The sequence below is a fragment of the Diceros bicornis genome, unplaced genomic scaffold (genome assembly GCF_020826845.1).
Source record: "Diceros bicornis minor isolate mBicDic1 unplaced genomic scaffold, mDicBic1.mat.cur scaffold_263_ctg1, whole genome shotgun sequence".
NCBI lineage: Eukaryota > Metazoa > Chordata > Mammalia > Perissodactyla > Rhinocerotidae > Diceros > Diceros bicornis.
Window position 1 is genome coordinate 209,029 of NW_026691139.1, and position 10,054 is coordinate 219,082.

Genomic DNA, 10,054 nt, shown 5'->3' on the forward strand with positions numbered 1-10,054 from the left:
GCAACACAGAACTCTGACTGGGAGAGAGAGTGTGGCTGTAGCACAGCCGCTCACCACTGACATAGAGGCTGTCCCCGTCCAGGGTGAGGGAGCCTAGGTGGGTGACGCCCTGGGTCTCATGGCACGGCTCCCAGGAGAGTCACTCTCTGTCCAGCCCGGGACCTGCGGGGGTCAGAGTGGAAGGTGCAGATGATGTCCACCCCAGTGGCTGCCCCACCCTTCTCAAGCCTGGGGGAGGGAGAACCTGGGGACATGGAATACTGAGCAGGGGTCCTTCTGGGTGTGGAAAGCGAGAGAGGGGAAGGGAGGAGGCTGAGGGAGAGGCTGAAGGGGCTGCTCTGATGTCTGGAGAGGCTCTCCTCGGTGTCTCCCATGTGAGACAACCCCCTCACAAGTAAGGCCTGACTCCTGTAGGATGTGGAGGGGGGCCTGTGAGTGACAAAGAGGGGTGAACACACAGACCTGGATGAGGGGGTGCCTGCAGGTCTGCACGGACAGCAGCGAGGACAACAGTCACTGCCCTGTGCCATCTGACACATGCAGGCAAGAAAGTACCGTTACGTTCTCTCGGTTCTACACTCCAAGGTCTTTTCTTTCTATTTCTTTAATACTCCACAGCCATCACCCAGGCCTAGGGAACAATCATCTTATTCCTAATCTTATTCCCAGCACCTCCCATCTTGCCTCTTAAGTCTACATTCTTAACCATGAAATCCATTTGAACCAACGTGCTTAGACCAAACGCTAATCACATCATCCTTCTACTCGCATCTCTCCAGAGTCTTCCCACTGGTCTTAGAACAGAGTCCCAAGTCACCCCTGATCTGGTCCTGCCTGTCCCCCATCGCCGGCGTGGCTCACACCCCTCCCCCTGTGTTGACTCGGCTCAGCCATCCCTCTTCTCAGTTCATGGACACACCAGGCTCTCTGCTTCAGGGGTGTCCTCATGCGGGTCCCTCTGTCTGAAACGCTCTCTTGAACACACTCCCACAACCTCACTCCAGTCTAACCCTCCAACTAGCTAAATCCTGTCCAAACTCTAGCTCTCAAGCTAAATATCAGTCCTTCTCAAGAGGGCTTCCCTGCCCCCTCAGGTTGAGTCCCCTTGTGCCAAACTCCCACATCACTCTCATCATGAATTGTCTAAAATCCAAATTCCCAAATACAAGATAAATTCCACGGAGGTGGGACAAGGTCTCTCTGGTTCTCCAGGTCCCCATGCATGTGGCCCAGGGCCTGGCTCATCAGATGAGGAACCATCCCAGTTTGTCTAGGACTGCCCTGGTTTGAATACTAAACGTCCTGTGTCCTGGAAAACCCCTCTGTCCTGAATAAACGAGGATGGTGGGTCACCATAGATTATAAACTCAAAGACTATCTATTGCATGACAAGCACACATTCCCCTCAAGAACATCACAGGAAAGCTAGAATGAAAAAGGCACACACACATACACACACAATTAGTAGAGGCCAACAACTAAATACAAAATTACTTAACAAGATTCTCTGCAACGTGAATCACCAGACTGTTATTTCAGAAAAGTTTCAAGAAACAAAGTTAATTCCCTTTAGAAGGCAAGGTGGTGAGGACAGGTTTTTTAGAGACTAGTGCCCTGCCCTGCAATCTACAGTGTTGCTTAGTACTCCTCCAAATGATTTGAAATGTCATAAAGAAAAAAATGCTCAAAATAAATCTGGCTACTGGCAAATTCAATGTTAAATTTGTTATTAATACAAAGAAGTTCCAATCATCTTTTTCCCTGAATGCTCCTTTATTTCAAATTTTTGTGGAGGATTTATAGGACTTTAGAAGTCAAGTTGAATGGGTCTAAGGAATGTTGCTGAGTATCCCTGCTAATATTTAATGGGACGTCTTCTAATACTACATACACACGCAAAACATTTCTGTATTTATATTATATATAAATCTTGACTTTTGAGTATTATGCAATGCAAGTAAATCTATATTTTCTACTATAATACACATTTGCAGTTATTTACATTTGTTTTATGTGTTCTTATTTGCATATACCTGTACTTACTGAAATATTTACCACACAGAACCACACACAGCTTACCATCTTTCCCTTGAATATAATCCATGAAACATCAATAATTTTTCTTAAGATACCCTCACTCTCAGTGTCCATGTGGTGACAACCTGAGCCCAGGAAAGCCCACTAGCAGGTCTTCTGCACAGCGGAGGCTGCTGGAACCTGTTGGTACCAGGTCGACAGGGTACTCACCTGGTCACACAGAAATCCATGGATCAGCGAGGACAGGTGGACTCTGAGCCTGCTTTCACCTCAAACTTGAGCTCCACAGATGCTTTTCGTGTCTGAGGGGGGAAAAAAAGCGCAAACAAGCTTTTGAGGCCTTTTATAGGGTGTTGGATGGAAAGACCACCTCATTCACTTTTCTTTTTTGTATTTACTGATTTAACTGTAACTGTTGGCTGAAACTGGATTTTCCCGATTCCTATCCAGTCACCTGCTCCCCAAGATGGGAGGAAGCAGCTTCGTGCTGTGTGCACTTGTGTCGCTCACCTCACTTGGCTGGACAGAGACTTTTTGGTGACTCTGGACCCTTTAAACAAGCTTGTCATTTACGGCCCCTGTAAGTGACTCGCTGACTTGTAAACAATTCCCACACTTCATTCAGGGCTGGGGAGATTTTCAGGCCCTGGAGCAGCTTTCCCAACCTCGGCACCACTGACATTTGGGGCCGGATGATTCTCTGTCGGGCCGTCCTGGGCCCCGGAGGACGCTGAGCAGCATCCCTGCCTCCCCCTCTAGATGCCAGGAGCGCCCCATTAGTAACAACCCAAACACCGCCTCCAGACGCGGATAAGCGCCCTGGGGACAAAATCACACGGAGGACGGTGACGGGGACTCTGAGGAGGGGCCGGCGGCGCCCGGAGCCGGGAGGAACAGCAGCCTCGGGCGCCCTGAGCGAACAGCCGGGGAAACGGGGCTCCGGGGGGACGGGGGGACGCCGGGCCGTGACGGGGCTGCCCGCGGCCCAGGCCCCTCCCTGGACCGCGACCGGAGCCGGGACCGCCCGCCGCTCACCGCGCGTCGCCCCTTCGGCCGAAGGTCCACGGGAATGCGGTCCGCGCCGAGAAGACTGGACACACCGCGCACACCTCCCGCTCCATCCACGGCGCCGCCCGCGCTTCCGCTTCCGGTCTCGGGCGGGCGTTCTGGGAGGAGGGAAGTTCGGGGAGGACGGACGATTGGGGGCTCCAGGTTGAGGCCGCGGGGGGGGGGGGGGCGGGGCGGGGCGGGGCCGCGCACCCCAGCCTCGGGGGAGGTGTCTAGTTTCTAGAGTTAATGTGAGACCGGTCCGCGGGCTGGGTCAGCACCAGGGACAGGGACCAGGTCTAGGGGCGGGGCTGTGGGTGGAAACCAGCTCTAGAGGCGGGGCTGTGGGCGGGGACCAGGCTGTGGGCGGAGCCCGGGACCTGGCGGGGAGAGACGGAGAGAGCCGAACTGTGGCCGCGAAATCGGAGAGAGACGAACCCGAACCGCTGAGCCGAGGAGCGGCTGAAGATAATGTCAGTTTTATTTCATCCCTTCCAATAAATCATTCCTTTTGTATCATTTCCTGCCAATATTGCATTAAGCAGGGCCTCCAGTGTGTGTTTCGTAGAAGCAATGATAATGAACGTTCTTCTCTTATCCTTGATTTCAACACTGCACCATAAAGTTTGACTCTGTAAATACTCTTTATGAGATTGACAGAGTTCCCTTCTATTCCTGATTTTGTAAGAGTTGTTTTTGTTGTTGCTGTTTATTTTTTAATACACAAACCGTGTTGAATTTAATTAAATGTCCTTTTCTGCAGTTATCGAGGTTATTATTTCTCCCTTTTCAGGGACTAGAGTACTGAATTACATGGCATGACCCAAGCTTAGTCATGATATGGCCTTCTTATAAAATATAGCTGGATTTGGAATGCTGATTTGATTTTTATTTAGGATACATGAACTTAATTCAAGAAGGAGAGTGGCCTGTTATAATAGTCAATTACTAAATTGACTAAGGAAGCATTTCAACTCTGCAGTTCTCATCCAGAATATTTCCTCGGATGAATAACGGACATAACAGAGAGGTAGAGAAAGTCTCTGTAAAGCATATACTCACCTGTCTCATTGGAACTCTCATTCTCTGGGCAGGGAGTGCAGTGAAAACAACAGAAAGCCTCTCTCTCCTGAGGGCTCTTCCTAAATCCAGGACTACAATTCTCCCTGCATGAGGAGCATGAAGTCTGGAGATAATCAGATACCTGTTGGTAACAGCTGTGACTTTTAACTAATTTTCTAATAACTAGAATGTTTTAGATTATTGGGCATTTAACAAATATATATATATATATATATATTTTCATTTTCTGAGGAAGATTCACCCTGAGCTAACATCTGTTGCCAATCTTCCTCTATTTTGTTTGTGGATTGCTTCACTCCTTTCCATGGCTGCATAATATTCCAATATATAGCTATGTCACATTTTGATTATTCATTCATCCATTGATAGACATCTAGGCTCTGTTTACCTTTTGGCTATTGGGAATAGTGCTTCTGTGAATGGTTTTTACATTTTTAAATGGTGAAAGAAAGTCAAAAGAAAAATAATATTCCATGACACATGAGAAGTATATGAAATTCAAATTTTGTTGTCCACAGATAAAGTTTTATTGGCACCCAGCCACATCCATTCACAACATCTATGGCTGCTTTCACATTATAACACTGGAGTTGCAACAGTGACCCTATGGCTTGCAAAGTTGAAAATATTTACTACCTGGCCCTTTACAGAAACAGTTCCTGAACCTTCGGCGAAGGAATCAGAAGGTTCATTATTAGTCATCTCCTTTACAAGCTCTGCTTGGATGAAGTATTAATGCTCTCTTGTTTCCTCTTATTATGTTCTCCCACATTTGCGGGCTGCAGACAAATTAAGAGAGAGCCTCATTGTAATATCCTGTAAAAATAATATATGTACATATTTGTATGCAGTGTATAGTAATAGTGATAGTAGCTGATAGATATTTACTGTGTACATCCTACTCTGCCAAATGCTTTCCGTGCATTGTTTCATTTAGTCCTCAAGATAACTGTGTGAAGTAGACAAATATTTTTTAGTAGATGAGAAAACTGAGGGTCAAAGAGACTGTCAATTGTTAAGGTCACATATTACATGGTTGGATCTGGAATGCGGATGTTATGGCTGAATTGCGTCTCCCCAAATTGGTATGTTGCCGCCCTAACCCCCCGGGACCTTAGAATGTGACTGTATTTGGAGACAAGGCATTTAAAGTGGTGATTAAGGTAAAATGAGGTCATTAGGGTGGGTCCTAATCCAATATGAGTGGTGTCCTCATAAGAAGAGGAGATTAGGACACAGACATGCACAGAAGGGAGACCATATGAGGACACAGGGAGAAGGCGACCGTCTGTAAGCCAAGAAGAGAGGCCTCAGGAGAACCCAACCCCACTGACACCTTATCTCAGAATTCCAGACTCCAGCACGGTGAGACGATAAATGTCTGTTGTTTAAACCACGTAGACTGTCATATTTTGTTACAGCAGCCCTAGCAAACTAATACTGTGAAACTCATGCTATCTGCCAGAAAAGCCAGTCCTCTAAGCTCACAGAATTTATTGTCCCTGATTTGGGCTGTACCCTTCAGACGTCCCTCTCCTTCTAGAACCTCTTCCTTCTCAGAGGCTTAGGCCTGGAGGCTCATGTTTTTTCTTCTCTAGATTCTTGCAGATCCACTTCCCTGAAATTCTGGCCCGTGGGCCCTGTGCTTGGGGAGCAAATGTGATGATGTATTATTTTCCTCTCCAAGCTTCTGCACTTTCACATCTTCCTCTGGTTCTACTTCTGGGAGTGTCTGAAGGTCTAGGGTGACAGTTCTTCTAGCTGTTCCTTCTGCCTTTGAGATAGAATGATAAGTAAGAGCATTCGTGGAACTGAGTTTCTGCAGTAATCTGCAGAGGGAGCGTGTGTGTCCAGCAGGGCTTGCAAACACCAGGAATCTGCTCCAAGGGGGTGGGAAAGCAAACTGTGACACATTCACAGAACAGCACATAATGTAGATTGAAAAGAGTGTGGCCGAGCTCTAATTATTGCTAAGGAAGGGGTTTCCAAGAAATATTTCTTATCAGTCAGTGTGCAATTAGGAAATAGAAACTGTACACATTTTTATTGTTTTATCTTGATTTTTAAGGAAGTATAGCTAGAGGTTGTATCTTAGCTTTCTAAGGTCAAATGTATTTATCTTTGTGAAATGAGATCAAGCCCCATATGAAAACAAATTTAAGAGACCGCAATTCTCTGGAGAAACTCAAAACTCATGTCTTTTGGTCCCTTTGTATAGCATAAAATAATTTTGTCCCTTTATATAGAATGGGCAATAAAATAACTTGGCAGAATGGTGGGCACTCTTTATTTTGGAGCCAATCTTATCAACTTTTGGAGGGATAATTCACATACAACACACGGCTTCCTTTCACAACGTAAAATTTGCTGTGTTTTGACAACCTCTGTCACAATCAAGATAAAGAACATTTCCATCATCCCCCTCACTTTCCTCGAGGCTTTTTCTGATACATCCCTCCCTCTGCTTCACCCTAGGCCACCATTGATTTGTTCCTCCTCTCTCCCCTATATATGGTTTGCAACCTCTAAAATTTCCTATTGTTGGACTGTGTGATGGCTAACTTTATGTGTCAGTTTGGCTAGACTGTGGGGACTAGTTGTTTGGTCAAACACCAGTCTAGGTGTTGCTGTGAAGGTATCTTTCAGATGTGATTAACACTTAAATCAGTAGATTTTGAGAAAACCAGATGGCCCTCCATAATGTGGGTGGGCCTCATCCAGTCAGTTGAAGGACTTAAGAGCAAAGATTGAGGTTTCCCAGAGTGGAAGGAATTCTTCTTCCAGACAGTAATGTAGAAATATAGAAATTCTGCCTGAGTGTCCGGCCTTCAGCCTCAAGACTAGAGCATCAACTCTCACCTGAGTCTCCAGCCTGCTGGCTTGTCCTACAGATTTTGGACTTGCCAACTCCCACAACTGCATGAGCCAATTCCTTAAGATCTCTCTCTCTCTCTTCTATTGGTTTTGTTTCTCTGGAGAACCCTGACTAGTACAGAACTATTCCAGCATTTACTCTTTTGTGTCTTTTATGTCAGATTTCTTTTCCTCAGCATAATGTCTTAGAGATTCATCCACATCATTGAGCAAGTCAGCGCTTCATAGTGTAGATATATCACCTATCAATGGACGTTTGGGTTCTTTCCAGTGTTCAGTAATTGTGAATAAAGCTGCTGTGAACATTTGTGTGTGAGTCATTCTGTGGAGGTATGTTTTTATTTCTCTTGGATAAATACCATATGATCCAGTAATCCAACTTCTGGGTACATATGCAAAGGAAATGAGAACAGGATATTGAAAAGATATCTGCACCCCCATGTTTATTGCATCATTATTCACAATAGCCAAGATATGGGGACAACCTGTCTGTCAACAGAAGAATGGATAAGGCAGATGTGACATATATATGATGGAATATTATTCAGCCATGAGAAAGAAGGAAATCCTGCCATTTGTGACAACATGGATGGACCTTGAGGGCATTATGCTAAGTGAGATAAGTCAGACAGAGAAAGACAAGTACTGTATGACCTCACTTATAGGTGGAATCTAAGAAAAGCTGAACTTGTAAAAACAGAGAGTAGAATGGTGGTTTCCAGGTGCTGGGGTGTTGGTGCAATGGGGAGATGTTGTCCAAAGGGTACAAACTTGCAGTTATAAGATGAATAAGTTCTTGGGATCTCAAGCACAGTATAGTGATTATAGTCAACAATACCGTATTGTTTACTTTAATGTTGCAAAGAGACTAGATTTTAAATGTTCTCACCACAAAAAAGGATTGATAATCATGTGACATGATGGAGATGTTAACTGATGCTGCAGTGGTAATCATGTTACAATATGTAAATATATCAAATCAACCCGTTGTACATCTTAAACTTAAAAAAGTGTATGGATATATTTCCATTCTAGTTGGTAAATCACGACTTCAGTCTAGCTGCATATCTAGCCTTTACCATAAGATATCCCACAATCCAGCTACTGATGAGTTAGTGGCTGGCACCAGGGGTGGCCCCTAGGATCTTGTCTGAGGCTCATAGCCAGTGTCTGTTCTGTATGGTCAGTGCCCTGCCCAGACCAGGAATCCTATACTTTGAATATCACCTGTGCAGAAAAATATTAACATAATTGGCCATTGGTTGGGGTCTGGGAACTTGGACCCTGCCATGAGGATTCTTGTGCACTGGGTTTATTGAGGGAGGACATTTAGCAGAGGAGGAGTGAGGGGAGCAGGGTAGGACAGAGGGAGGAGCTGAGCAAGGAGGTGGTCTCAGTTGGAATCTAGCCTCAGCCTAATCCCATGGAGAGCCCTGTAGCCTGAACAACACCACCGAATTGATCTCACCTTGGGGCGAGGGCTGGCTTTTTGTACTTCTGTGACCACCAGTTCTTGGCTGTGGGCTGGGTCAGAGGGCTTGTGCAGCTGTTGGACTGGAAAGCAGTCCTCTGGGGAAGCGGAAGCTGTGAGCTGTGAGCAGGTGACACCCCCGGAAGCTGGGGGATGGGTGCACCAGCTGCTCAAGGGTGGCTGGACAGGGAGGCATCAACAGTGTCTGCTACAGGGGGCTTCAATTAGTTTAGGATGACTGGGGTTTTGGGGGAGTGGGGAGGCTAGAGGGGGAGACCAGTGTAAGATGAGGGAGGGTCTCGAGTGCCATATTAATGAGCATGGACTTCATCCTGAAGGTAATAGGGAGCCATGGGAGGGTTTAGAACACAGAAGGAGCATAGTCAAGGTGGGCAGGGCTTCCCTGGAGCCCCTCACACACAGTGTGAGGATGAGTGACATCTCTGGCGCTCCTCCAGCTGACCTCTTCCGTCTTGAGTGTCCTTAGATTTCCCCTTTGCTGGGAAAGTCACAAGGGGTTAGGTTTCTGCAATCGCTTGACTAGAATGGTTCATTTCCTCCATCCCATCTTTCCCCTTTTTCTCCCCTTACGACTTCCCTCATCCTTGCAGGACCTCTGTGGTCCAGATATTATAGCCTTGGTCACCTCTTTTGGGTTTGAAGGGTGAATGGCATCTTGTGTGCTCAATCACTCACTAAGACCCCAGACCCCATCTGTGGTAGGTAGAATAATGTGGCTCCCCACCCCAAGTTGCCCACATCCTAATCCCTAGAATCTGTGAATATATGACCTTACACAGAAAAAGGGACTTTGCAGATGTGATTAAGTGAAGGATCTTGAGATGGGGAGATTTTTCTGGATTATCCAGGTGGGTCCAATGTAATCACAAGGGTCCTTTTAAGAGGGAGGCACAAGGGTCAGAGAGAGAGAATAAGAGGAGATGGAGGGGGAGAGAGAGAGAGAGAGAGATTGGGATCTATGTGTCTGTGTATCTATATATGTATCTATGTTTCTATGTATTTATGTATCTATATATGTATGTATGTATGTATGTACGTATGTATGTATGTATGTATGTGTGTATCTATCTATCTGTCTATCTATCGAGAGGGTGAGAGAGAGAAAGAGGAAAAGGTAGAAGAAGAAGAGAGAGAGAGAGATTTGAAGCGAGAGATTTGAGGAGGCTACACTGCTGGCTTTGAAGCTGGAGGAAGGGGTCTTGAGCCAAAGAATGCAGGTGGCCTCCAGAAGCTGGAAAAGGCGAGGAATGGATTCTCCTCTGGAGCTTCCAGAAGGAGCACAGACCAGCTGCCATCTTGATTTCGGCCTCATAAGACTCATGTGGGACTCTGACTTCCAGCCCTGTGACATAATAAATTTGTGTTGTGTCAAGCCTCTAAGTTTGTGGTGATTCATTATGGCAGCAGCAGAAGACTCATTCATCACCTCATCCCATTCCCATCCCCAGGAGGAATCTGGGCTTGATCAGAAAACCTTCCAATTCCTTAATCAACCTCCAAAAGTCAACTCTTCCTTCTGTC

General features: G+C 46.1%; 1 long non-coding RNA gene across 1 annotated transcript; it reads right to left on the bottom strand.

The window, feature by feature from the left end:
* Window positions 1-98: 98 nt before the first annotated feature.
* LOC131402770 (uncharacterized) lies at window positions 99-3,136 on the bottom strand. Its single transcript, XR_009218955.1, has 3 exons — window positions 3,073-3,136; window positions 2,248-2,339; window positions 99-162 (listed from the first exon to the last, which is right to left on the bottom strand). It is a non-coding gene; the product is annotated as an uncharacterized LOC131402770 (long non-coding RNA).
* Window positions 3,137-10,054: the final 6,918 nt, after the last annotated feature.